The sequence below is a fragment of the Lepisosteus platostomus genome, chromosome 14, assembly GCF_059453375.1.
Source record: "Lepisosteus platostomus isolate fLepPlt1 chromosome 14, fLepPlt1.hap1, whole genome shotgun sequence".
Taxonomy (NCBI): Eukaryota; Metazoa; Chordata; class Actinopteri; order Semionotiformes; family Lepisosteidae; genus Lepisosteus; species Lepisosteus platostomus.
Window position 1 is genome coordinate 1,198,218 of NC_142624.1, and position 27,610 is coordinate 1,225,827.

At 55.3% G+C, this 27,610-nt stretch overlaps 1 protein-coding gene and 1 long non-coding RNA gene across 4 annotated transcripts in view; one reads left to right on the forward strand and one right to left on the reverse strand.

The window, feature by feature from the left end:
* Positions 1 to 4,183: 4,183 nt before the first annotated feature.
* Positions 4,184 to 20,744, reverse strand: LOC148648590 (uncharacterized). Its single transcript, XR_015926544.1, has 2 exons — positions 20,627 to 20,744; positions 4,184 to 7,900 (listed from the first exon to the last, which is right to left on the reverse strand). It is a non-coding gene; the product is annotated as an uncharacterized LOC148648590 (long non-coding RNA).
* kcnj4 (potassium inwardly rectifying channel subfamily J member 4) overlaps positions 10,639 to 27,610 on the forward strand; it is a 28,437-nt gene continuing 11,465 nt past the window's right edge. For all 3 annotated transcript variants that reach the window (XR_015926502.1, XR_015926501.1, XM_088607006.1), the window contains exon 1: positions 10,639 to 11,406. The gene's annotated coding sequence lies outside the window, so the exon portion shown is untranslated. The remainder of the gene's footprint in view (positions 11,407 to 27,610) is intronic.

Below are 27,610 nucleotides of genomic sequence, written 5' to 3' on the forward strand. Positions count from 1 at the left end.
AGACACACAGTGATCATTCTGCACCAGTGACCCCACCTGGGAGACACACAGTGATCATTCTGCACCAGTAACCCCACCTGAGAGACACACAGTGCTCATTCTGCACCAGTAACCCCCCCTGGGAGACACACAGTGGTTAGTCTGCACCAGTAACCTCCCCTGAGAGACACACAGTGCTCATTCTGCACCAGTAACCCCACCTGGGAGACACACAGTGCTCATTCTGCACCAGTAACCCCAGCTGGGAGACACACAATGATTGTTCTGCACCAGCAGCCTGACCTGGGAGACACACAGTGATCATTCTGCACCAGTAACCCCCCCTGGGAGACAAACAGTGGTCATTCTGCACCAGTGACCCCACCTGGGAGACACACAGTGCTCATTCTGCACCAGTAACCCCCACTGGGAGACACACAGTGGTCATTCTGCACCAGTAACCCCAGCTGGGAGACACACAGTGATCATTCTGCACCAGTAACCCCCCCTGGGAGACACACAGTGGTCATTCTGCACCAGCTGACACACAGTGCTCATTCTACACCAGTGACCCCACCTGGGAGACACACAGTGCTCATTCTGCACCAGTAACCCCCCTTGGGAGACACACAGTGGTCATTCTGCACCAGTAACCCCCCCTGGGAGACACACAGTAATCATTCTGCACCAGTAACCCCACCTGGGAGACACACAGTGATCATTCTGCACCAGTAACCCCCCTGGGAGACACACAGTGATCATTCTGCACCAGCAGCCCCACCTGGGAGACACACAGTGCTCATTCTGCACCAGTAACCCCACCTGGGAGACACACAGTGGTCATTCTGCACCAGTAACCCCACCTGGGAGACACACAGTAATCATTCTGCACCAGTAACCCCACCTGGGAGACACACAGTGATCATTCTGCACCAGTAACCCCCCTGGGAGACACACAGTGATCATTCTGCACCAGCAGCCCCACCTGGGAGACACACAGTGCTCATTCTGCACCAGTAACCCCACCTGGGAGACACACAGTGATCGTTCTGCACCAGTAACCCCCCCTGGGAGACACACAGTGGTCATTCTGCACCAGTAACCCCCCCTGGGAGACACACAATGGTCATTCTGCACCAGTAACCCCCCTGGGAGACACACAGTGATCCTTCTGCACCAGTAACCCCACCGCACACTGAGAAACACAGACTCTGAAGGGCTCCTAACATTCGCTGGACTGGGTGTAAGACCCAGAACTGAGAGAAACATCGCCCTGGGCAGGACCTGTCCCGGAAGAGGACAGAGGACACAGACGCAGGGGCATTTACTCGTCTCCATGTTGGCATCTGCGCCTGTGCGGCCTGCGGCTCTGTCTCTGCACACTCTGAGCGACACGGCGAGGACAGTAAAGCGCTTCTGCTCGGCGTGGAGTTGAAACCTCTGCGCTCTTCGAGGTGCTGTTTCCAGACAGCAGCACTAGATGGCGCTGCGTGCTCGCCTAAGTGCCGTACAGAGGTTTCTGCTCCAGAGCTTCACACTGCTTTCATTGCGATCAAGCCGTCGAACCCCGGTGTGGGCTGCGGCCGCCGAGATCAGCTGCAGATCCGCCGTGCAGCGTGCCCCCGGTCCCCCTGGACGCGTGGTCCCGGACAGCACCGGCCCCGGTCCGGCCTGCTCCGCGGGCAGAGAGCTCGCAGGGGGCACGCGTCCTGGGGCTGCGGGAGCGCCTGTCCCGTGCGCGGACCGTGACCGCCCCCCTCCTCCCGGCCCGGTGACGCGGGGGTGGCGGCGGGAGACGAAGGGACGGAGCAGAGCTGTGCGATCATCTGTCTTCCTCCGCGGAGCCTCTCGGCGGACGGCTCCTGACCTAGTTTCCCATCCCCAAATAGGCCGTTTTTTAAATACACCACCGGCATTTAACACGCCAGCATCTCTTTTTAAAACAAGGAAACAGGCCTGAACTGGAAACTAGCGTAGCTACTAGGGATGGTGTATTTAAAACTGAGAACAAGAGGCGGTTCTTTATGCAAAGGGTGGTGGGAGTGTGGAACAGCTCGTCCTGCCGTTGGGACTGGTACGCTGTGGTCTTTCAAGAAGTAACTGGATAAAGTAGCTACTTTAAGATAGATTTGTACCTACTTTGTAACGTCTTCTACTGTATATTCTTATGGTTTCCAGTCCCTGTGAAGATTTTGAGAGGAGAGGGACAGCAGTGTCTCCAGTCCAGTCAGGAGTGTGTCAGTGTGTGAATTCAGGGACAGTGTGAGAGGAGAGGGACAGCAGTGTCTCCAGTCCAGTCAGGAGTGTGTCAGTGTGAGAGGAGAGGGACAGCAGTGTCTCCAGTCCAGTCAGGAGTGTGTCAGTGTGTGAATTCAGGGGCAGTGTGAGAGGAGAGGGACAGCAGTGTCTCCAGTCCAGTCAGGAGTGTCAGTGTGTGAATTCAGGGGCAGTGTGAGAGGAGAGGGACAGCAGTGTCTCCAGTCCAGTCAGGAGTATGTCAGTGTGTGAATTCAGGGACAGTGTGAGAGGAGAGGGACAGCAGTGTCTCCGGTCCAGTCAGGAGTGTGTCAGTGTGTGAGGAGAGGGACAGCAGTGTCTCCAGTCCAGTCAGGAGTGTGTCAGTGTGTGAATTCAGGGGCAGTGTGAGAGGAGAGGGACAGCTGTGTCTCTAGCAGTGTCTTTAGTACAGTTGGTAGTGGCAGTGTGTGTGTGTGTGAGTGAATTCAGTGCGGTAGAGTTATAAACTAATACAATAAAAAGAGAAATGCAGCCTATAGTGTTCTTTCTGTGTAATTTTAGAAAATATTAACCGTAGTACTATTAATTATAAAAAAATAGAAACTTTGTTTTAAGTTAAAGGAAAACACAAGCCCCCTCTAAGTATCATGTTGCATAGCTACACTCCGTTGCCAAGCCAACAGGTTCTGAAAGTGTGGATTCAGTGGCCATGGCAACAGGGAACACAGGGCTAACTTTAGTCTACTGTACTTAAAATAAATCCACAGAAAAGAGCATGATTATTACTTTTCTAGAAGAAACTCAGGGCTGGTTTTGCGATTAAGGAGTCCCACGCACCCGAGTGTGCTGGTGTACGAGGGTGAAGGGGTTCTGGTAGCGACGAAGATGGTGGTGTAGATGATGACGATGGTGATCTCTCCACTCTAACCCTGGGCTAAGGTAGAGCATGTACAGTGCTGTGTAGGATAATAATAATAATAATAATAATAATAATAATAATAATAATAATAATAATAATAATAATAATAATAATAATAATCCCTGCATTTTCTCAGCGATATACACATAGTTGCAGAGAGCGCTCACCCACCTGGGTCTGTCTCCGCAGTGCTGTTATCTAGATGGGTCTTCAGTTGCTTTACGGACGCTGAATGGTTTTTATTCACCCCTTCGTTGACCCTTCTCCATGTCAACATGCTAGCCATCCAAACCGGCCCGAACCGCTGCTGGGGTGCAGAGCGCAGCTGGATTCTGACCTACAGCCACTAGATCTCCCTGCGCACAGGGACTGTCCCAGCCCTGGGTCCCTCCACCCTGCACAAATCAATCAGTTCACATCGGATCAATAGGCTGATCCAGATATAGGACAGCTGCTCCTCACTACCTGGAATTTACCCCTGACATCATCTGATCGATTTCCCATCTCTCTCTGTATCCCTGTATCTCTCCATCTCTCTCTAGCTGTGTTTCTGTGTCTCTTTTTGTGTGTCTAATCAATCCAATTTCAGGTGCTTACCAGTGTTGCCAAAGCAAAACAAATACAATTAACATAAAACAAAAATCTACAGACATTTACAATAAAGACACAATCATAAGATATTTCTGATTGTGTCATATTTATGAGTGTGTCTGTAACTTTCTCTCTCTGTCTCTCTGTGTTTCTCTCCAACTGTCTCAGTCAATTCAATTCAAGAGGCTTTACTGGCATGACCAATGAAAAAATCAGTTTGTAGCCAAAACAAACACAATTAATATAAGATCTACAGACATTTACAGATATTTACAGTACAGACACGACAAAATACTTTTACATACAAACATATGGAGCATTACTGAGAGACAGGCTCACTGTTCCTCAGGCTGTGACAGGAGATCACACACTGGGCTAAAGAGGACGTGGCCCTGTCCTGTGTGAGGATCTCTCTCTCTCTCTGTATCTCTGTCTCTCTATCTCTCTGTAATTCAATTCAATTCAAGGTGCTTTATTAGCATGACCGATGGGTACAATCAGTGTTGCCAAAGCAAATAAAAATAATAAAATTAACATAGAACAAAACAAAAAATAGAAGTAAAATAAAATCTACAGATATGTTACAGACATTTACAACAAAGAAATATTATCTCTGCGTCTCTCTATCTCTGTGTCTCTGCGTCTCTCTATCTCTGTATCTCTCTATCTCTCTGTAGCCCTGTGTCTCTCTCTCTCTGTATCTCTGTGTGTCTTGTACTGGTGTGTGGCCTGTTGTCTCTGTCTGTATGTCTACAGTAAGTCTCTCTCACTGTCTAATTCTCTCTTGCCTTTGACCTTCTCTCTAAGTCCCTGCAGGTGTCAGTTACGTCCCGAGTGCCTGTTTATATCCCCTAATCTCCTGACGTTTAAATCAATCCCCCCCGTCTTCCTCCCCCTCCTCCCGTCTCAGTGCGCCCCCACCTGGTCCAATCCGATTAGTGTCCTGCAAGATGTCCGAGCCAATCGCAGCTCTCCCGAAACTCTTCCCCTAACTGTGCCCTTCTCCCCACACACACATGCTGACACCCCCCAGTGTCCTGTGCCAGGCCCTGGGAGAAACCATGTCATAATCCCCCCTGCTGCACCCCAACCCCCAACTTTCTGAATGGAAAATCTTAGTCCTGTATTCTAATAATAAAGACTGGCTCATTCACAAACTGCACTACAGGGGAGGGGTGATACAGGGACAGGCGATAGACCACATTGTCTCCTTTCCTTCTACCATTTCTCAGCTCTACCCACTGTCCCACACTGCCTCCCTCTCTCTCAGCTCTACCCACTGTCCCACACTGCCTCCCTCTCTCTCAGCTCTACCCACTGTCCCACACTGCCTCTCTCTCTCTCTCAGCTCTACCCACTGTCCCACACTGCCTCCCTCTCTCTCTCAGCTCTACCCACTGTCCCACACTGCCTCTCTCTCTCAGCTCTACCCACTGTCCCACACTGCCTCCCTCTCTCTCAGCTCTACCCACTGTCCCACACTGCCTCTCTCTCTCAGCTCTACCCACTGTCCCACACTGCCTCTCTCTCTCAGCTCTACCCACTGTCCCACACTGCCTCTCTCTCTCAGCTCTACCCACTGTCCCACACTGCCTCCCTCTCTCAGCTCTACCCACTGTCCCACACTGCCTCTCTCTCTCAGCTCTACCCACTGTCCCACACTGCCTCTCTCTCTCAGCTCTACCCACTGTCCCACACTGCCTCTCTCTCTCAGCTCTACCCACTGTCCCACACTGCCTCTCTCTCTCAGCTCTACCCACTGTCCCACACTGCCTCTCTCTCTCAGCTCTACCCACTGTCCCACACTGCCTCCCTCTCTCAGCTCTACCCACTGTCCCACACTGCCTCTCTCTCTCAGCTCTACCCACTGTCCCACACTGCCTCTGTCTCTCTCAGCTCTACCCACTGTCCCACACTGCCTCTCTCTCTCTCTCTCAGCTCTACCCACTGTCCCACACTGCCTCTCTCTCTCTCTCTCAGCTCTACCCACTGTCCCACACTGCCTCCCTCTCTCTCTCAGCTCTACCCACTGTCCCACACTGCCTCTCTCTCTCAGCTCTACCCACTGTCCCACACTGCCTCCCTCTCTCAGCTCTACCCACTGTCCCACACTGCCTCTCTCTCTCAGCTCTACCCACTGTCCCACACTGCCTCTCTCTCTCAGCTCTACCCACTGTCCCACACTGCCTCCCCCTCTCCTTCTTAATGAGTCTTGCATCTCAGATTTACTCCTAACAGTTCCTTTAATGTCACGTTATCGCAAACAGCAGCACCGTTTAACATCGCAGACAGACAGAAGCCTTTGTTTGTAGCTGCATCCTTCTGCACTCCCACTCACCATATTCATTCCAATCCAGCATCTCTTTCCCAATCCTGCAGTCTCAGAATTTCCTTAAGAACACGAGGACGACCGTTCCAGCCTTTTCCCGAATGGATGGACCTAGTTCAGCCCACAAAACGATATCTCGGCCTGAACACAGAGATCTCTCATGCTGGGCACGGCAATCAAGACCCTGCAATGACCCTTGACCCCCTCATGACCCTTGACCCCCTCACGACCCTGATTCGCATGGAAAGGTGCTTTATTTCCCGACGAGCTCTGGTAGTACGTAACCCCCATCCCTGTGTGAAATCCTCCTAGGAGGAGCTCACTGATCTCCTAAAGGCCCGGAAACAGGGGACGACATCGGAGGGCCTCCCCAGGAAGTGGCACTGCTGTTGTGCGTCACGAGAGACAGCGCGATCCATCGGGAAGTGACGTCTCCCTGCCAAAGTGTCCGCCCCTCCGTGGAGCAGACCGGGTCGGAGCTGTTTTCCTGGTTCCCCTCTGGAGAGGGGATTCACAGCTTGGAAAAATCACCCCGATACTGACCCCCGGCACTGAAGGAGAGGCCAGCGGGAGGGTGGTCAGTCACGCTGACCCTGCGTGTGTCCTTGCCGGGCCCCTGCAGGAGCGGACAGGCAGCTGGTGTCCGGTCAGTGGCCACAGAGTGACCGGCAGGCCCCTTCCTGCTCCGAGACGCTGTGCTGAGCTGTACTGCGGCTGAGACGCACCGTGACCGAGCCCAGAGGGGGGTGGGAGTGGGAGTGGGGGCTGGGGGGGATTGTACATCTGTGGGAGTGAGAGGGGTGCTCGTTAATAGCATCGTCTGTGTGTGCGGGCGCGTGGCTGCGTGTGTGTGTGTGTGTGAGGGTGTATCAGTGCATGTGTGTGTGAGTGAGATTAAGAGACTCAGCTCTGTGTTTGAAATGAAAGCTTGTGCAGAAAAGAGTTTCTACCTGAGAGTCTCAACACAATGGCATTAACTTCCACAATAAATCTTGTGGAAAGATGAGGATATTTATAGGCTTCCACAGAGCTATAAAAATCCTTCTTGGCTTTTGTTCCTCAATGAAAGATATGTACTTTTAAAACACGCTTATATACGGTGTCAGTATGATCTGTATGCAATTCTCTAGTGCTGTGGTGCTTGTTTGCACTGTCAGGATTTTATACGGTGGTTATATAAAGCATCAGGGTCTCTATAGGGCTTGTATCCACTATCAGGGTCTCTATAGGGCTTGTATCCACTATCAGGGTCTCTATAGGGCTTGTCTACAGTCTCAGGGTCTCTACAGTTCTTATATACAGTCGTGGGGTCTCTATGGAGCTTGTATACAGTCTCGGGGTCTCTATAGGGCTTGTATACAGTCTCGGGGTCTCTACAGTTCTTCTATACAGTCTCGGGGTCTCTACAGTTCTTGTATACAGTCTCGGGGTCTCTATAGGGCTTGTCTACAGTGTCTGTATTCTCACTAGAAGTTCCTTTAAAGCTAAGCATCATCTGAGCGATCCTTAGAATGAAACAGCTTCTAGAGGAAGATCAGAACCAACAGCAGTCCAGCTGGGCCCGTTCAGCCCGGTCCGCACGTTTCTCGACGGTCCCGGGACACTCCGCCCCAGCGCCGAGTTCTCCCAGGTTCTTCCAACGCCCAGCGACCTCCGGTGCGAAGCATCAGTGTCCCGCGGGCTCCGTGTCCACCCTGGGCTTCAGACCACGGCTCCAGCGGATCCCGGGATCGCTGGCATCGGGATCAGATCCCCCGGGACGCCCCTCTCTTCCCGATCCACCGCCCAGCGCTGGCCCCTGCCCTTTCATACGGCACGTCCATCAAAAGGTCGCCACAGCTCATCTGATAATAACACAGATTAGGGCCTATAAATAGGCAGCACACTGGGCACCGCGGACCAGCGCAGGAGTGAGTCAGCGAAAGAGCCTCGTCCGTCTGCCGAGCCAGGGGGAGAGAGCCCTGGGTCGCACCCCTGTCCCGGAGAGCCTGACCCGCCGGGACAGCACCAGTCCCGCCCACGCCGGGCTCAGGGGTGCCCCCGGACTTCCTACACGGTGGCGTCCAGGGGCCCTGAGAAAGACACCTGACACAGCGCCGTTACACTCTCGGCTGGCGTGTCAGGGAGACCAGAGATCACTGGAGATCACTGGAGATCACAGGAGATCACAGGAGATCACTGGAGATCACAGGAGATCACAGGAGACTTGTGATCTCTGTAGCCCTCCAACCTTTACCCCCCCACTCCAGTATGAAGAGCTAGCATCACACTCCGCACGACAGGACAGAGCAGATAAGCGACACTTCTCTCGCTGGATGAAAGTCCGGGAACTTATCTCTTCCAAGTCTAAAGGACAGAAGGCCCGTGCAGCTGATCGACCTGACCTTCCAGGTGGCTCTAAACCGCTGATTAAGCGTGACCTATAAACCGCGCGGGGCCGCGGCTCTCCTGGGCCTGGCGGGGCCGTGCAGCAGATCTGGGGAAGAGCACATTCAATAGTCTATATTTAGCGTGAGCGAGCGCGCACACACCAACTGCACATCTGAACACCAGCCAACTCAGTCCAGCGGAGCTGGGAACCGTCTCCCCCTCTCTCTCTCCCACCCCCCTCCTCGTCTCTTTCTCCTCCTGTTTCTCATCTGGACAAATACACACCCACCTCGGGGTTTTTTTTTCGCTGCTGACAGGGTTTAAAAATAAAATTGCGGCAGCTATAATTTAGACACCAGCGAGCAAAGTGGTTTCCATAGAAACCCGGGACCCACCACACTGCCTGAACGTCCCGGAGCCGCGGGCGGGGGGGCCGGGGGGGGCGCGGGGCGGGACGGGGGCAGCCCGGGCCCCTGGCCTGGCCGGTGTGCTGTCCCGAGCCGACACACGGCAAGTCCCGGCTCGGGATCGTCAGACTGCGGCGGGGTTGATGGGAAAAGTTTGCTCCATGCCTAATTAGCTCGACTGTCTGAACTGGAGTGACTTTGAGATGCTTTGGCATAAGCATCCTTTACACAAAGGGTGGTGAGAGTGGGGAACAAGACAGTATTTTCAAACCCAGAGACCTGGCGTCTTTCTTCGGTCCTGGTCAAGTCACGTGACACCTGCCCCTCCCCTCCAGAAGACGCGCTGTCCTCTTTCGAGGGGAAACGGGAAAGGGGTCCCCCACCGGCCCAGGTCACAGGACCGCAGGACAACAGGTTAGGGTGACCTCGGAGAGCAGGGCTGGCCTGGGCGATCCGGAAGGCCCGTCGATCGGCGAATACAGGTGGAGACTAGTCTCGGTTCCGGTCCCGCTCGCTAAAAATAAAACGCAAACCGCTGCAGCCCGGAGCAGCTGGCGCTGGTGGGGGCTAACAGTCACCAGGAGCCGCTGAGCAGGGGATCTGAGAGGGCCCCCCCAGGAGGAGGAGGGGGGGCCCGGCCTCCGGGGGGCTGAGACAGGGCGAGCAGCTGAGCTCTCGCCCGGATTCGGAAGCATTCCTCTGCCGGACGGGAATCCTGACAGCTTGTGCTTCCCTTGCCTCCCGATCGGTTAAGCTTGCTGCTGGGTCCATCATCCAGCCATTTTCTGAGCACGTCTGCCAGTTCAAGGGTCATGTGGGAGCTGGAGTCTATCCCAGCAAGCAACGGGCGCCAGGCGGGGTTCGCCCTGGACAGGACGCCAGTCCATCCCGGGACACAGCCCAGAGGAAACCCACGCAAACACTGGGAGAACATGCAAACTCCACACAGACAGCACCTCAGGTCCAGAACTGAACCCCGGGCCCCAGCACAGCGAGGCAGCAACACTGAGAGCTGCACCACTGTGCCTCCCCCAATCCTCTCACCCCCTCACCCTCTCATCCCCTCACCCCCTCACCTTCTCATCCCCCAATCCTCTCACCCCCTCACCCTCTCACCCCCTCACCCCCTCACCTTCTCATCCCCCAATCCTCTCACCCCCTCACCTTCTCATCCCCCAATCCTCTCACCCCCTCACCCTCTCATCCCCTCACCCCCTCACCTTCTCATCCCCCAATCCTCTCACCCCCTCACCTTCTCATCCCCCAATCCTCTCACCCCCTCACCCCCTCACCTTCTCATCCCCTCACCCTCTCACCTCTCACCCCCTCACCTCTCACCCCCTCACCTTCTCACCTCACCCCTCACACTCTCACCCTGTCACCCCCTCACCACCTCTCACCATACACAGGGACCCACAGTACACAAATTAACAACACACACTGATACACAGCACTGTCACACACTCACAGCACACTACACACAGTACACAAACTAACAACACACACTGATACACAGCACTGTCACACACTCACAGCACACCAGACACAGTACACAAACTAACAACACACACTGATGCACAGCACTGTCACACACTCACAGCACACCAGACACAGTACACAAACTAACAACACACACTGATGCACAGCACTGTCACACACTCACAGCACACCACACACAGTACACAAACTAACAACACACACTGATGCACAGCACTGTCACACACTCACAGCACACCACACACAGTACACAAACTAACAACACACACTGATACACAGCACTGTCACACACTCACAGCACACCACACACAGTACACAAACTAACAACACACACTGATACACTGTCACACACTCACAAAACACTACACACAGTACACAAACTAACAACACACACTGATGCACACCACACACAGTACACAAACTAACAACACACACTGATGCACTGTCACACACTCACAGCACACCACACACAGTACACAAACTAACAACACACACTGATGCGCTGTCACACACTCACAGCACACCACACACGGATGCACAGCACCGTCACACACTCGCAGCACGCGCCGCGCCGAGGACCCGTCCACGCCGTGAGCGCACGCGGGCTGCTGACGCCCAGACCCACACGGCTCGCTCTCCCCGCGCCGTCAGAGAGAGAGCGAGCGAGCGCGCGCGAGCCAGCCGCCGGGATTAACACAGGGAGCAGAGGAGCCGTCCGGACACGAAGGAAACCAGGTGGCTCGGGGACGGACCGGCGAGTTCAGAGACCGCACCGGCGGGGCGGCAGGAGGAAGCGCGGGTTCGGGGGGAAGAAGTTTTCCAGCCCTGTGGCGCTGCGAGGAGCGGGCGCGGGGAGGGTGCGCGGGGATACGACACCGCTCCGGGATATCTACTCCACGGGCAGTCCCCGCTCCACAGTTACAGGGACACGGAGGGGTCTGGGGCCGCTCCGGGAGCAGCGCGGCGCGGCGGCGGGACGTGGGATTTGGGATCGAGCGAGGGAGTCGCGTGGACCCCCCGCCCCGGCCCGCGGGAGGAGTGGGCTCCCCACGAGACGGTCCCCCCCACGGAGGAAGGTAAGCGCCTTACCCGCCGGCTCCAGACTGCCTCTCTAACTTCCACACGCCGCGAGCAGGGTTGGGGTGCCGGGGGGTCTGGGCTCACGAGCCGACGCTACAGCCATAAGCTTACTAAGGCGTTTGCATAAGAACCCCCAATAACAACAACAACAACAACAACTTCTTTCTACACTGAGGGAAAGAGAACCGTTTCGTGCACAAGTGTTGGTATTATTATTATTATTATTATTATTATTATTATTATCGCAGAACTTCAGCGATTTGTCACAAAACGTCCTGTTCCGCCTGGGAGACGGGCCGGGTGTTCGTTGGGAACAGTGCGGTGAGCCCGTGCGGAGGATGGATATCGGAACCGCGTAGTTCGGTTTCCTCAGCCGCTCGGGGGGCTCGCCACTCTCCTCGCCACGGGCGCGAGGAGAGCGCAGCTGCGTGGAGCCCACGCGCGCAGAATCCCCCCCCCCCCCCTCCCACGAGAGCCCGCGACGCCGGTGGCGGTTCGGCTTGGCTTCGGTGGGCGTCTCAGAGAGCGGGTCCCGAGCGGTGTCAGACCAGACCGGACCGGACTGGACCGGACCCGCGCCCCCGCTCACCTGTTGTTTCCCCGTCACGGAAAGACACCTGCGTGCTTCCCTGCGTGAGACCGGTCTCAAACCATCCCCCCACCCCGCGTGACCCGCGTGGCATTGATTTCGTGTCGCGAAGAGTTTGAGGAACATGCTTCTAATGAGGCGTTATTTTTTATTTTTTTGTACAATGGAAGAGATTGCTACTCGCGGTCGTGCGTGTGTGTGGGGGGAGGCAAGTTGCTTTTCAATTTTGAAAGATGGTCGAGATTCTAAAACCCGTCTTTTATTTTTAAACAGATAGATTAAGATTCACACACGGATAAATCCAAACTCAGACACAGATAGATTCAGATTCACGCACAGGTGAATCCGGATTCACGCACAGAGTGCTGTATATTCGGATTTACACCTGAACACCTCCAGCAGCGACCCTCGCCCGCGAGACGCATTTGTATTCACCTGCTGGCCTTCTCGCGCCCCTCGGGGCAGTTCCCCCAGTTGCGCTGCTTTTCAGCTGCGTCGTGTCGCTGCGACACAAAACCCCAAACCAGACACTACCCGTTTCCCCGGGGCGCAGTTCTGGCCTCCTGGAGCGACTGCCCCCCGGGAGAAAATCTCCCCACGCAGGAGAGGAGAGTCAGGGACCACCGGCCTGGCGCGCTACAGAGGCCCCCAGCCCCACGAGCGGAGAGTCGAGCTCTTCCTCCAACTTTCTTCTGAACGACACGGGGACACAAACCGCCATCGCTCCAGCGCGAAGAGCGCCGCTTCCGCAGGTCGGCCGGAGAGCAGCACAGGCGTGTCGTGTGGCACAGGCGTGTCGTGTGGCCCAACTTCACGCGGAATTCAGGATTTTGGCTCCGAACTGTTCCGGTTTCAGTGTTGCACAGACCCAGCCTGACGGCTCCGGCACCACTGACCGCGACAGCGACCGCGACAGCTGAACCGCGCGGCAGTTTCAGTTTCCTCCTGACATCGGCCTGTAGAGGAGGACAGGCAGGGTGTGATCGGGGAGGCGGTACCGTGCAGGTTCTGGTGCGGGTTCTGGTGGGCAGGACGCCTCGGTGGACAGGACGGGGAAGCGGGCAGAACCCCCGGCCACTCCGGCCGAGGGGGGGGGGGCGCGAACCGCAGGCAGAAGTTCGGCTCGGCGGCTCGTTCGCGCCGGGCCGGACCGGCGGACCCCGGGCTGGAGACGCGCGCGGGGCAGGAGCGAGGGGGGGCGCGTTCACGGGGGCGCAGGCGGGCGCATGCATCGACCCGCACTGAGCCGGCCGAGCCCAGGCGCGCACACGGGCTCGGAGGCGGACAGCGATGATGATGATGACCAGTAAACCTGGAGTCCTCATCAAGCGGTCCAGCGCTTGAACCCGCGGACGCCCGGTCGGTTTAAAGGGAACACTGCCTCTGGGGGACTCGCTGTCAGTGGGCGACAGCCCCCCTGTTTCCTGTGTTCTCACAGGCGGTATATGTCGGGCGGGAATCGACACTTTGAAAGCAGGTTTTCCTTCCGTTTCGAGGCGGGGTAGTCCGTGTGAACTGTTATTGCCGTGTGCGGGACATGTCCTGTTGCTCAAAGTAAAATCAAGTGTTTCAGGTCCAGTACAGGCCGAAAAAGACACCCAGTAAAGTTGCTCAGGAGAGAGGGAGTGGATTGGCAGCCCTGTTCCAGCACCTGGGGGCTTGCTGGCCTCCTGGTGTGATTGTTGAAGACGTGGTCAGCTGTGGAAGGCAGGTCGTGGAGGTTATTGCAGAGTATCAGCGCCAGAAGCAGGGAGCTGCTCTGCATACTTTGCACAGCAGCACAGCAGCACAGTGCTGAGGCGGCTTCAGGACCGTCCGCCTCCGGACAGCTCCCCTGCCAGCTTCAGCACTGCGCAGGCCAGGACACCTCCACACCACAGCGCCTCATACACACGAGACAGCACCAAATTCCAGCACAGCCCAGCGCTGGACAGCTCCTGACTGGGTCTCAGCAACGCCAGTGTGAGCAGACAGACAGACAGACAGACAGACAGACAGACAGACAGACAGACAGACAGACAGACAGACAGACAGACAGCTCCTGACTGGGTCTCAGCCCCACCAGTGTGAGCAGACAGACAGACAGACAGACAGACAGACAGACAGACAGACAGACAGACAGACAGACAGACAGACAGACAGACAGACAGACAGCTCCTGACTGGGTCTCAGCCCCACCAGTGTGAGCAGACAGACAGACAGACAGCTCCTGACTGGGTCTCAGCCCCACCAGTGTGAGTAGACAGACAGACAGACAGCTCCTGACTGGGTCTCAGCCCCACCAGTGTGAGCAGACAGACAGACAGACAGACAGACAGCTCCTGACTGGGTCTCAGCCTCACCAGTGTGAGCAGACAGACAGACAGACAGCTCCTGACTGGGTCTCAGCCTCACCAGTGTGAGCAGTCAACCGTCACCTTTTAGGAGCATGAGATACAATTAAAGAGCTCGAGCTCAGGTCTCAGAACTGCCCACCCTGCAAGAGCCACCGTGACTTCGGCTTATTGCCGCGAGGGCAGTGTTCCTGAACACCAGCTCTGCTCACTCAGGCACCTGCCGCCGAGCTGCTTCCTGAGTCTCCTGTGCCTAATCCTCCACAAGCCCGGGTCCATCGAACGGAATAATGAAGCACCGTCCCCCAGGGGCGCCCGTCACACCTGCGCTCTAATTAGGCGAGGCTGGGGGAGATAGCCTGCAGGCTGCCCTCAGTCACGCGGCTGGCCTCTCCCCTGGGCAAGCAGGGCAGCGCCAGCGCTGTCACTGCCAGCGGGAGAGATCCTCAGATCAGCTCCCCTGCCGAACAGAACCGGGCTGGGATTGAGAACTATCGCCTTCCCGCTTCTAATCAAATCCGGTCCCACAGAGTGACAAAACAACCTGCAAAATGCAGGAAAGGACTGGCCCTTTCCCAGCAGTTCAGAAATGAGATCGGTCACCGAGTCATCTCTGCTCCTAGAACGGCGTTCCGTTCGGCTGCTCCACAAGGGGCCCTTCTGAACCGGTCGCTAACCGAGGCGGTAAGGAGGACCCCAGACCCGTGTGACACCGTGGCCCTGCAGGCCCCTGCAGGACCCTGTCCTGGCCAGCACCCCCAGGTCAGGCAAGTGTCGGGCCCCGGCGAGGAGCGGGTTCGAGGGTTCGAGCTGCAGGGTAGCTACACCGACGGCGATGATGAGCTCAGGTCCTCACAGTGACACAACCCCCCTGTCCAAACACGATCACAGACTCATCTCACCGGAAGAATGAGAGTCCAGATCTGTTCTGTGTGCTGCAGTGAGAGCAGGAAGGATTCGTTCTTCAGTACTTTATCACAACAGAAACATGGAAACGTGGCAGTGGAGGAGAGCAGTCGGAAGAAGGACGAGCTGGCGGGTGGACTGTAGTACCCGAGGTCGTGTCTGTGTGTGTGTTTGTGCACACTTGTGTGCGTCTTCGATCTCAGCACCTGTCCTGCGCTGAACTGGCCTGTTTAGAATATCCGCCACCCATGAGGTCCTTACTCCTCACTCTGCTGCCTGTGACAGTGCAGAAATCCCTCTGTCATCTCAGCGATCGCGGCAGCCCCCCGAACACCAGCGGTTCTGTAGAGCACAGCATTTCACCGGTGAGGGGAGACCCCCGGACAGCCCGATGTCTAAACCGTACAGCAGGACAGCGAGACGCGGCGAGGTGGCCGATAGGATATTCAGGCCGGACTGTCCAACTCTCAGCCACGGCACAACCCCTCCAGAGCCCAGCCTCTATTCCACTCCCCCGGAAACTGCTCCTGCTCCTACGAGAAGCCCTACAGCTCTGAAATACTTTCCGCGCAGAACCTACTGAAATAAGAGTCCCCGAACCCCTCAGACTTCCCAACACCCCACCCCACACGCCAATGCATAAATATCGGCATCTGTGTAAGGCCCTGCGTGGCACACAACGTTTGGGCTACACGACGGGGGCGTGTCAGCTCTGATTTATGCCAGGTGTTTTACCGGAGGCTGCTGTCTCCATGTCCAGGTGTCACAGTTCGATTCGGCAGGTCTGCTGCTGCTGCAGGACTGCTCCTGCTCCTGCTCCTAGTCTGGCAGAGGTGCATCTCTATAAACACAGGAGGGATTCCTGCAGCTTTCCCACGATGCATCACCGTAAACAGGCTGCCCTTGTGCCACAGCTCTCTGTACTTCACTTTCGTTTTCCTCGGTGCTGTAATGCTTTGCCTAGCTTACACCCTGTGTCCTTCAGCGGTTTCTGCCCCTACCTCTGCCGCTGAGAGCCGTGCAGGTGCCTGTCCGTGTGGAGTCTGCATGCTTGCATGGAATTGTAGTTTTTTTTTTGCAAGGGGCTATAATTTTGTACGTCTGGGACCTGCTGCCGCCATGCTTGTCAGCCTGTCCACAGGACAGGAAACTACACAGACGGACTACCGCAGCTCTGTCTCCTCGCACTGGTGCTGGGGAGCGGTCAGCTAACCCGTGGGTTGCAGGTTCCAATCCTGTGTGGGGCTCAGCTGTTGCACCGCAGAGTGAGGCACAGCACCTTAGTGGCTCCAGCAGCACATATACGATTTTTTTTTATTTGCGCATTTTATTTAAAAGTATATTTTTAAGCCTATTTCTACCTTTTTCGGTCAATGAAATAGAACTCCCTGCTGCTCCTGCTGGGGGCTCAGGCTCCGGGATCTAACAGGACAGATCCTTCCTGGGGGCAGGAAGCCGAGACACAGCAGTGGTTCACGAAGGTGCTCTGATCCCTCCAAGGAGACCGGCCCTGTGGGATCAGCCCGCTGCCCTCGGGACAGGGAAACCGCGGCTTAGAGGCAATAATATATGATCCCAGGATTAGCAGAGACAGCCGGAGAGGTGGAGGAACAGAAGATCAACAGCCCTGCTGTCGGTGCTCTGCCCCCGTCTGTACGGAGACAGGAGACCTGCCCGCCGCCACGCGCCGTCTCTCGAGCGCCCCTCTTCCTGCCCCGCCTGCTCCGGGACGTCTCGGCTGCAGCCCCAGACCAGCCCCCCCTCAGTGCTCCCCAGTCCCGCTGCTGGTGACCCCCAGAGCTGCTGGTTTCACCCCCTCCCCCCGCCTTCGCGACACAGCCGGCGCCGTGACAGATCTGTGAAGGTGCTGCGCTGGAATGTCTCTGCTTGGTCTCCAGGCACGAGGCGGGGCTTCGGCTTCACTGACACAGAAGGCAAAGGCTGAAGCTCCAGCATGGTTCAGCTCAGGTGCGTCCGACCGTGATGAAGTCAGCCAGGGGTTTGACTGGGCGACTGAGGGCCGGGCTGGGGCACAAGCCCAGCAGGCGTGGGGGTCCCCAGCACCAGGACTGGGAGCCCCTGTCGCAGAGGAACATGGACGTGTCAGAGTACGTGCAGAAGGGCCGCATGAAGCTTCAGAGCCGACCTCCAGGAGCAATTTGAATCTTCTCTCCCGATGTGACATTTTCAGACTGTTCTAAGCAGAATTGGCACTCAAGCTGGGAGGGTTTCTGACCGGCTCGTATCTAAATTCAGTGATCTGGTGCTCTGTAAGTGATCCTTCGCGGAGTTTATTGTCAGAGGCATCATGAAAATGACTTTTTTGGTCACAATGCACAGGAACACTGTAACACTGTGCAGGGTAACGGATGATCATCACGTCACCAAGGCTGAGCTAAAGGAAATGGATTCATGAAGGTAAAAAAAAACTACAAGTCCCAGGTAACCCTGGGGCTCTGGAGGAGCGTGAGCAAGCAAGGGCACCTGACGCACCTGGAGAGCACCTCCCGTGGGTAGTTAAGGGAAGGAGCAGCTGTCTGGGAGGACTGGGGAGCTGTGGAGAAGGTTGTTCTTGACACAGGAAGGAGAATTAATAAGACTGAAGGAGCAACTTGACCTGGTGATTTTGAACGTGGACGACTGAAGAACATGGTTCTGGTTAACCCAAAAACCTGGACTGGGAACTGGACAGGAAAATACAGAAATGAAGTTGTTTTTTTTCGGTAAACAAGGCTGTATTGGTAGAAAATCAGCCTATTCAAGACTCCAGCAAACACACCAAGACCTCAGACAGCTACATCGAACATCCAAGCCTTAAACTTTAACCTTTAACCTTTGGTGGGAGGGAGGGCTACCTGCTGTACCCAGAATTCCTGTACTGCTGTACCCTGTTCATCAGCCATACAGGCTATGACTTGAGCACCGTGCACCGGACATGTGTGTCACTCAGCCCAGCGGTCAGTGGCGGAGCTCCGTTTGTGTATTTCACGGTCTTCTGGCAAACCGAACAGCCCGTCTCCTCACCAGACCCTCTCTCGCTGTCTGTGTGCGAGCTGAGAGCCGCTGTGAATCAGCTCTCTCAGACGAGGCCCGCGCGCGTGGGGGTGGGGAGTTGGCGCGAGAGAGAAAGAGAGAGCCACCGCTAGCAGAAGGACAGGGGGACGCGGGGACCGGAGCCCGGGGGGTGTGAGGAGCAGCCCGGTCAAGCCCTCGCTCGCTCCTGTAGGCCCGGCTGCACGCCCAGAGCGGGTCAGAACCACTGGCCACTGGCCACTCGCCCCTTTCCCTTGCTGCTGTCTATGAATCAGTCTCTCATCCGTGACTCACAGTGTACAACACTTACGCCCCCCATTATCTGTGGAGACCTCTCCTCCTCTCTCTCCAGCACACACACAAACCCAGAACCTGACATAGTTATTCAAGCAGGCCCTGGTTCCCATGGCAACGGCTTTGGTAATTATTTAATGAGCACCTGGTGACTACATACTGTGTACCTGGCACTGTGTACCACACACACACTGCACACCTGATGTATACACGCTATATACCTGGTACATACAGACTGCACACCTGACAGAGCGATATACATTGAGTATACATTGACAGCACACAGGCACGAGATGCTGCACTCCTGGTGTTTATGTACTGTACACACACTGCACACCTGGTGTACGTATACTGTGCACAAACTGCTGCACACCTGGTGTTTATGTACTGTACACACACTACACACCTGGTGTACGTATACTGTGCACAAACTGCTGCACACCTGGTGTTTATGTACTGTACACACACTGCACACCTGGTGTACGTATACTGTGCACAAACTGCTGCACACCTGGTGTTTATGTACTGTACACACACTGCACACCTGGTGTACGTATACTGTGCACAAACTGCTGCACACCTGGTGTTTATGTACTGTACACACACTGCACACCAGAAGTTTGTATATACAGTACACTGTACACACAGTGGTGACCAGCAGGAAGAGCTTGATTTTGCCACCTGATACTGTGAGTCTGTCCCCACCCTGAGGGGGAACAGGCAGCTCCCTCCCTGCAGAGTGAGTGGCACTCAGCTGGCGAGACCTCAGGAGGCACTGTGCTCCGTACTGCTGTGATGACCTGTGTACCCAGCCAGTCTCGCAGGCTCGGATAACACTGACCCAGTGGGAGCCAGTACTAACACAAGCATGGTTTTCTAGAACAACCTGAAAGGCAATCCTTTCATAACCCAAGCAAGAGAACAAGGGAAAGGCCACACAAGGCTACAGGCTACAGCTCGTTAGGTGGTTAGTAGTTAACTAGTCCAGGGATCTCCTCCAGATGTGTCTTGAGAGAAGCCAGGGTGCAGGCTCCAACAACACAGCTGGGCAGCTCGATCCACTCTCCCACCACCCTTTGTGTAAAGACGTGCCACCTGCTATCAGTCCTAATAGCCTAATAGTCCTAATAGCCTAATAGTCCTAATACTTTGAATACTTGAGACAGGGGGGGGGGGCAGGTGGGCTGGAGGAGGGGTGTGAAAAGAGGCTCTCGAGGGAGAGAGGGGGCTCCAGGGGCTCCAGTATTTATAGTGTCCCAGGAGAGGAAGTGACGTCAGGGGTGATCGCTAATTATTGACAGCCGAGTCCGATTGAACTTGGACCTGTGGTCATGCCCCCGGAACAGTCGTTACAAACTCCATTAGTGATAGATTACAACAAGTATTCTAGGCTCGTCAGGAACATGCCCAAAGTAGTCTTTCTGTGATACCATGAGACAGCTAACCAGGACCCCACGTTTTCAGGAAACGACTCTTTAAGGACTTGGGGCCCCGTCCGACACGCGAAATTGTTCATCCGAGTTACTGCTGTGGGTTTTTTTAACACGAGTGACCTTCAGGAGGTCGCCCGCAGTCCGGAGCCCCTTGCTGGAATCCTGTCAGATCCTGTCACCTGCTGTTTGTAGGGAATGCGCTCTTCCCTGTTCATGAATTAGCAATGAATTCTCTATAAGTTCTCAACCGAACTTCCGGTAGGGACGACCAAGAACGAGCCCATTTCACCCCCGTGTTTAGAACTCCAGTTATCTCACGCAAACACCCTGCTGTTTCACAGCCGCGCTCGGGAACACCTCTCTGTCTGGACACGGGTCCGAGCCAAGCGACGGTTTTGTACTCGACATACTCCACAAACCTTCGTGTGCGCCTGGCTCTCCTGCGATACACATGTATTTAAGCGACTGGATTTTCCGTTAAAAACCCACCGAAGCTTCAAACTGCGTTACGTACCGTCATCCAAACGGATACGCGTTTCAACCTTTTTACAACGCCGTTACTTACAGTCTCTTAGTGTATTTCCCCCACCTGTGATCAAATAAATGCCGTAAAAACTGCCTTACTCACCGGTATGGAAGGGACCAGCCTCACAGCTCCTGGAGCTCAGGCGTGTCCTCTCGCCCTGGGTCGTCAGGGTACGGAGGCTTGCTGGCTCCACACAGAAAAAAACACACGAGAAACTTTTTGCGTTTGTAGAAGATACTATTGCGTCAGTAACAGTGTTGGATTAGTTCTGTGGTGTCCAGTATATCAGTAACAGTATTGGATCCGTGGTGTGATGTCCAGTGTATCAGTAACAGTGTTGGATCAGTGCCATGGTGTCCAGTGTGTCAGTAACAGTGTTGGATCAGTACTGTGGTGTCCAGTGCATCAGTAACAGTGTTGGATCAGTACTGTGGTGTCCAGTGTGTCAGTAACAGTGTTGGATCAGTACTGTGGTGTCCAGTGTGTCAGTAACAGTATTGTGGTGTCCAGTGCATCAGTAACAGTGTTGGATCAGTGCTGTGGTGTCCAGTGTGTCAGTAACAGTGTTGGATCAGTGCTGGGGTGTCCAGTTGTCAGTAACAGTGTTGGATCAGTGCTGTGGTGTCCAGTGTGTCAGTAACAGTGTTGGATCAGTGCTGTGGTGTCCAGTGTGTCAGTAACAGTGTTGGATCAGTGCTGGGGTGTCCAGTTGTCAGTAACAGTGTTGGATCAGTGCTGTGGTGTCCAGTGCATCAGTAACAGTATTGGATCAGTGCTGTGGTGTCCAGTTGTCAGTAACAGTGTTGGATCAGTGCTGTGGTGTCCAATTGTCAGTAACAGTGTTGGATCAGTGCCGTGGTGTCCAGTGCATCAGTAACAGTGTTGGATCAGTACTGTGGTGTCCAGTGTGTTAGTAACAGTATTGTGGTGTCCAGTGTGTCAGTAACAGTGTTGGATCAGTGCTGTGGTGTCCAGTGTATCAGTAACAGTGTTGGATCAGTGCTGGGGTGTCCAGTTGTCAGTAACAGTGTTGGATCAGTGCTGGGGTGTCCAGTTGTCAGTAACAGTGTTGGATCAGTGCTGGGGTGTCCAGTTGTCAGTAACAGTGTTGGATCAGTGCTGTGGTGTCCAGTTGTCAGTAACAGTATTGGATCAGTGCTGTGGTGTCCAGTGTGTCAGTAACAGTGTTGGATCAGTACTGTGGTGTCCAGTGCATCAGTAACAGTGTTGGATCAGTGCTGTGGTGTCCAGTGTGTCAGTAACAGTGTTGGATCAGTGCTGTGGTGTCCAGTGTGTCAGCAACAGTATTGGATCAGTGCTGTGGTGTCCAGTGCATCAGTAACAGTGTTGGATCAGTGCTGTGGTGTCCAGTGTGTCAGTAACAGTGTTGGATCAGTGCTGTGGTGTCCAGTTGTCAGTAACAGTGTTGGATCAGTGCTGGGGTGTCCAGTTGTCAGTAACAGTGTTGGATCAGTGCTGTGGTGTCCAGTGTGTCAGTAACAGTATTGGATCAGTGCTGTGGTGTCCAGTTGTCAGTAACAGTATTGGATCAGTGCTGTGGTGTCCAGTGTGTCAGTAACAGTGTTGGATCAGTGCTGTGGTGTCCAGTGTGTCAGCAACAGTATTGGATCAGTGCTGTGGTGTCCAGTGCATCAGTAACAGTGTTGGATCAGTGCTGTGGTGTCCAGTGTGTCAGTAACAGTGTTGGATCAGTGCTGTGGTGTCCAGTTGTCAGTAACAGTGTTGGATCAGTGCTGGGGTGTCCAGTTGTCAGTAACAGTGTTGGATCAGTGCTGTGGTGTCCAGTGTGTCAGTAACAGTATTGGATCAGTGCTGTGGTGTCCAGTTGTCAGTAACAGTATTGGATCAGTGCTGTGGTGTCCAGTGTGTCAGTAACAGTGTTGGATCAGTGCTGTGGTGTCCAGTGCATCAGTAACAGTGTTGGATCAGTGCTGTGGTGTCCAGTGTGTCAGTAACAGTGCTGAATCAGTGCTGTGGTGTCCAGTGTGTCAGTAACAGTATTGGATCAGTGCTGTGGTGTCCAGTGCATCAGTAACAGTGTTGGATCAGTGCTGGGGTGTCCAGTTGTCAGTAACAGTGTTGGATCAGTGCTGTGGTGTCCAGTTGTCAGTAACAGTATTGGATCAGTGCTGTGGTGTCCAGTGTGTCAGTAACAGTGTTGGATCAGTACTGTGGTGTCCAGTGTGTCAGCAACAGTATTGGATCAGTGCTGTGGTGTCCAGTGCATCAGTAACAGTGTTGGATCAGTGCTGTGGTGTCCAGTGTGTCAGTAACAGTGTTGGATCAGTGCTGTGGTGTCCAGTTGTCAGTAACAGTGTTGGATCAGTGCTGGGGTGTCCAGTTGTCAGTAACAGTGTTGGATCAGTGCTGTGGTGTCCAGTGTGTCAGTAACAGTATTGGATCAGTACTGTGATGTCCAGTGTGTCAGTAGCAGTATTGGATCTGTGCTGTGGTGTCCAGTGTGTCAGTAACAGTGCTGAATCAGTGCTGTGGTGTCCAGTGTGTCAGTAACAGTGCTGGATCAGTGCTGTGGTGTCCAGTTGTCAGTAACAGTGTTGGATCAGTGCTGTGGTGTCCAGTGTGTCAGTAACAGTGTTGGATCAGTGCTGTGGTGTCCAGTGTGTCAGTAACAGTGCTGAATCAGTGCTGTGGTGTCCAGTGTGTCAGTAACAGTGTTGGATCAGTGCTGTGGTGTCCAGTGTGTCAGTAACAGTGCTGGATCAGTGCTGTGGTGTCCAGTGCATCAGTAACAGTGTTGGATCAGTACTGTGATGTCCAGTGTGTCAGTAGCAGTATTGGATCTGTGCTGTGGTGTCCAGTGCGTCTGAAATGTATCTGCTGACCCTTTTCTGGACTACTTGCAGAGCAATAATATCATTATTTAACGTTCCGAAAAAAATTGTCCACCCTCTTCAAAAATGAATCACCAGCTTCCTCAGATACTGGTATTTTTACTGGGTGTGCCAATGGAAACGAAGAGAGGATAAATGGTCCATCTCGAGGGCGGCACGGTGCCACAGTGGTCAGCGCTGGGGCCCCGGGTTCGATTCCTGGGAGTGCTGTCTGTGTGGAGTCTGCATGTTCCCCCCCGTGTTCACATGGGTTTCCTCCCAGGGTCCGAGGACAGGCTGGGAAAACTGGCCGTGGTGTGAGTGTGTGTCTGTGTGCGTGCCCTGCCTCGTGCCTGTTGCTTTGCCAGGACAGACCCCCGGCTCTCTGTGACCCTCGGTTGCATAAAGCAGCAGGAAAACTAATGGAAGGAAGATATTTATCCCCACCTTTTAAAGGGAAAGCATGTAGCCACACATGGGCGGCAGCAGAGCCGCACAGGTGCACATATTGAATGCAATTAATTAGGACTGGCTTGGACACCGCCTGCCGCTGCTGGCCTGACTGGAAGCGCCCGTGACTGGTGCGGAGCCGCGGGGCTCCTCCTCTCTCTGTCTGGAGAGGCGCTCTCGGCTGGGCTGGCTCACCGGGGGGAGAGAGCAGCCCGTTTCCACATCAATAACGCTTCTGTGGAGCGATAAAAACACGCGTCCCTGCGCCTCGGTCTGCAGCAGGGAGGGACGCTCGGGGTGGGGGGCGGCGGCAGCGAGGAGGAGTGGGCCGGGCTCCACCGTCGTACCTGGGGGGTTGTGGCTCCAGATCCCAGGGGTGGGGGCACAGCTGTAGGGCGTTAAACCACAGTACCTCACCTCCACGCACAAGCGCCGTTGCATAAATGGGAGCAAGGCGCCAGAGATTGAACCATCAGCAGGACGAACGATCAGGGGGCAGGGTGACCGCGGAGAGCGGCACCGGAGCACATCGTGAAAACCAGATCACGGGTCACTGACCGCCTGCCCCGCTGACCACACTGCCTCTGCGGGGGGCGCTCGTGTGCGGTCGGCTCCCGACGATCGGCTGATGGAAACGGGGATCCCCCTGACACTCGGGGGGTCTTCAGGAGCAGATATATACTGAACACACTGCACTCCTGGAGTGTGTATATACTGAATAGCTGCTGTGTGCATACTGTATGCTGTACTGAACACACTGCACTCCTGGAGTGTGTATATACTGTACTGAACACACTGGTGTATATACTGAAACCTGGTGTGTATATATACTGCACACACACCGTACACCTGGGGTATATATACTGCACACACGGTACACCGTACACCTGTAGGTGTTTTAAGACGGCAGTTGATCCAGCCAGATCTGTGAGTTGTAGCTCACAAAGCGGGCGTGTGCGGGCTGTGCACAGGGGAGGGAATCGAGGCCAGTGACGAGGGTGCTCAGGTCCCGAGGCCGGTTTCGTGACGGACCACCCGGCGTGGCGTGGCGTGGCGTGACCAGGCGCCTGGAGACTTGGTCAGTGTGCCAACGACAGGCCCTGTGTGACGGGCCGGGTGTTTTCCTCAGCCGAAACACCCTGCGAGAATCACTTTCACGGCCGCGGGAAGAGTAGAAACGAATATCAGAGAAGGCTTTGAATGACTTTGTTCTGTGCTAAAAACACACCGTAACTCCCGACCGCTGCACGCAGGGTACGCGCACAGCAGAGGCACGACGCTCGACGTTTCATCTCAAAGTAAAAGTTTCGTCTCTTCCGTTGCAAGACTGTGACGACACGCCCGCAGAGGCGCCCCGCGCACCTCGGACACGCGCCCGAGTGTCACCGGCGGCGGCGGCGCTCGCTCGACGGGCGCGGGGGCTTACGTAAGGCGCGCCCCCGGCCCGGCTCCGGGACCGCGCCGCTCCGCCGAGGCCGCCCGCTGCCCGTGAGTGTCCAGCAGGCCCCACATGACAACACGAGGGCTGCAGTGAAGCAGGGGGGGGCAGCAACTCTCCAGCTCCGTTTCTCAAAGCTCCATAACCCGAGGCAGGTTAACAAAACAACACCAGGCAAGAACGGACCCCTGTTAATCCTCAGTTACACGCTTACCAGCACACGTCACTGTTTGCATTCATCAGCAGAGGCTTCACCGTTAGTGTCTGCACTGGGCAGTTTCTATCAGTGCTGAGTGCAGGAATCGCGCCTTTATAACAGCTCGTTACTCCACGGGCTCCCCAACTCTCTCCTCTCCCCCTTTCGGCAGGGGTCTGGCTGCCCTACTTCCTGTCCTCCTTGGCATTGATTGTTTATTGTGCTTTTTCCCCACGACGTACAGAGCCCTTGACTTCGGAAAGGATGATGATGAGGATGATAATGAGGATGATTACTGCTGTTGCTCATGAATCCGCGGTGCACTGACGCGGCAGGGGCTCTGCGGCGCCACTGGTCTCGACCCGGGGCCCGGCTCTCTCCCTGATCTGCAGACACGACGGGACAGGCAGGCCCCTCGCCTCGCTGGGCTGTCTCCTGCACTCAATCAGCCTCCCCAGCCGCGCCACCAGGCCCCCCAGGAGCGGGCCCACTCGATACGGCCCCCCGACCGGCGAGCGTGGGGGCAAGGGGGGGCTGGGGCTCGTCTCGGGCGACGCTCCCCCTCTCGCCCGCGGCTGGAGAGCTGCTCCTCGCTCCTTGGAGGCTCAGCGAGGGAGCTGTCAGCTCTGATCTGCACACCGCACCGGTCGCCCTCCCCCTCCCTGCGCCGGGGACAGGGGCACAGAGCTGAGAGAGGAGACCAGGCCTGGCGTAGTTGCCTGATCCGGGCCAGGTTTCACCAGCGGTCGGGGCGCCCCGGAGCAGTCAAGCACGTTGCCCGACTGTGCGTTCGTACACACGGGTGCGCTCGGGTGACACAGCGCAGGGTATTTCAACCTGTGCGCTCACTGCTGCTGAATCCATGCAAATCGCACAGAGCCCTGCTGCAGTCTGTGGTTTAAATCACTGGGCCCTGTGCTCTGCACCCTGTCTTCATCTCAGTGTCGTCTGCTGCACAGGTGGACAGCAATGGCACTGAGATACTCGGAGACACAGTAGAACATTCCATGACTGGGCTGTGTCAGTGTCCTGGACTCCAAAGGGACTAGAAGAGTCTAGAGCCTGTGACTGGGCTGTGTCAGTGTGCTGGACTCCACAGGGACTAGAAGAGTCTAGAGCCCTGTGACTGGGCTGTGTCAGTGTGCTGGACTCCACAGGGACTAGAAGAGTCTAGAGCCTGTGACTGGGCTGTGTCAGTGTGCTGGACTCCACAGGGACTAGAAGAGTCTAGAGCCTGTGACTGGGCTGTGTCAGTGTGCTGGACTCCACAGGGACTAGAAGAGTCTAGAGCCTGTGACTGGGCTGTGTCAGTGTCCTGGACTCCACAGGGACTAGAAGAGTCTAGAGCCCCGTGACTGGGCTGTGTCAGTGTCCTGGACTCCACAGGGACTAGAAGAGTCTAGAGCCCTGTGACTGGGCTGTGTCAGTGTGCTGGACTCCACAGGGACTAGAAGAGTCTAGAGCCTGTGACTGGGCTGTGTCAGTGTGCTGGACTCCATAGGGACTAGAAGAGTCTAGAGCCCTGTGACTGGGCTGTGTCAGTGTGCTGGACTCCACAGGGACTAGAAGAGTCTAGAGCCTGTGACTGGGCTGTGTGTCAGTGTGCTGGACTCCACAGGGACTAGAAGAGTCTAGAGCCCTGTGACTGGGCTGTGTCAGTGTGCTGGACTCCACAGGGACTACAAGAGTCTAGAGCCTGTGACTGGGCTGTGTGTCAGTGTACTGGACTCCACAGGGACTAGAAGAGTCTAGAGCCTGTGACTGGGCTGTGTCAGTGTGCTGGAATCCACAGGGACTAGAAGAGTCTAGAGCCTGTGACTGGGCTGTGTCAGTGTGCTGGACTCCACAGGGCCTAGAAGAGTCTAGAGCCTGTGACTGGGCTGTGTCAGTGTGCTGGACTCCACAGGGACCAGAGGAGTCTAGAGCCTGTGACTGGGCTGTGTCAGTGTGCTGGACTCCACAGGGACTAGAAGAGTCTAGAGCCCTGTGACTGGGCTGTGTCAGTGTGCTGGTCTCCACAGGGACTAGAAGAGTCTAGAGCCCTGTGACTGGGCTGTGTCAGTATGCTGGACTCCACAGGGACTAGAAGAGTCTAGAGCCTGTGACTGGGCTGTGTCAGTGTGTTGGACTCCACAGGGACTAGAAGAGTC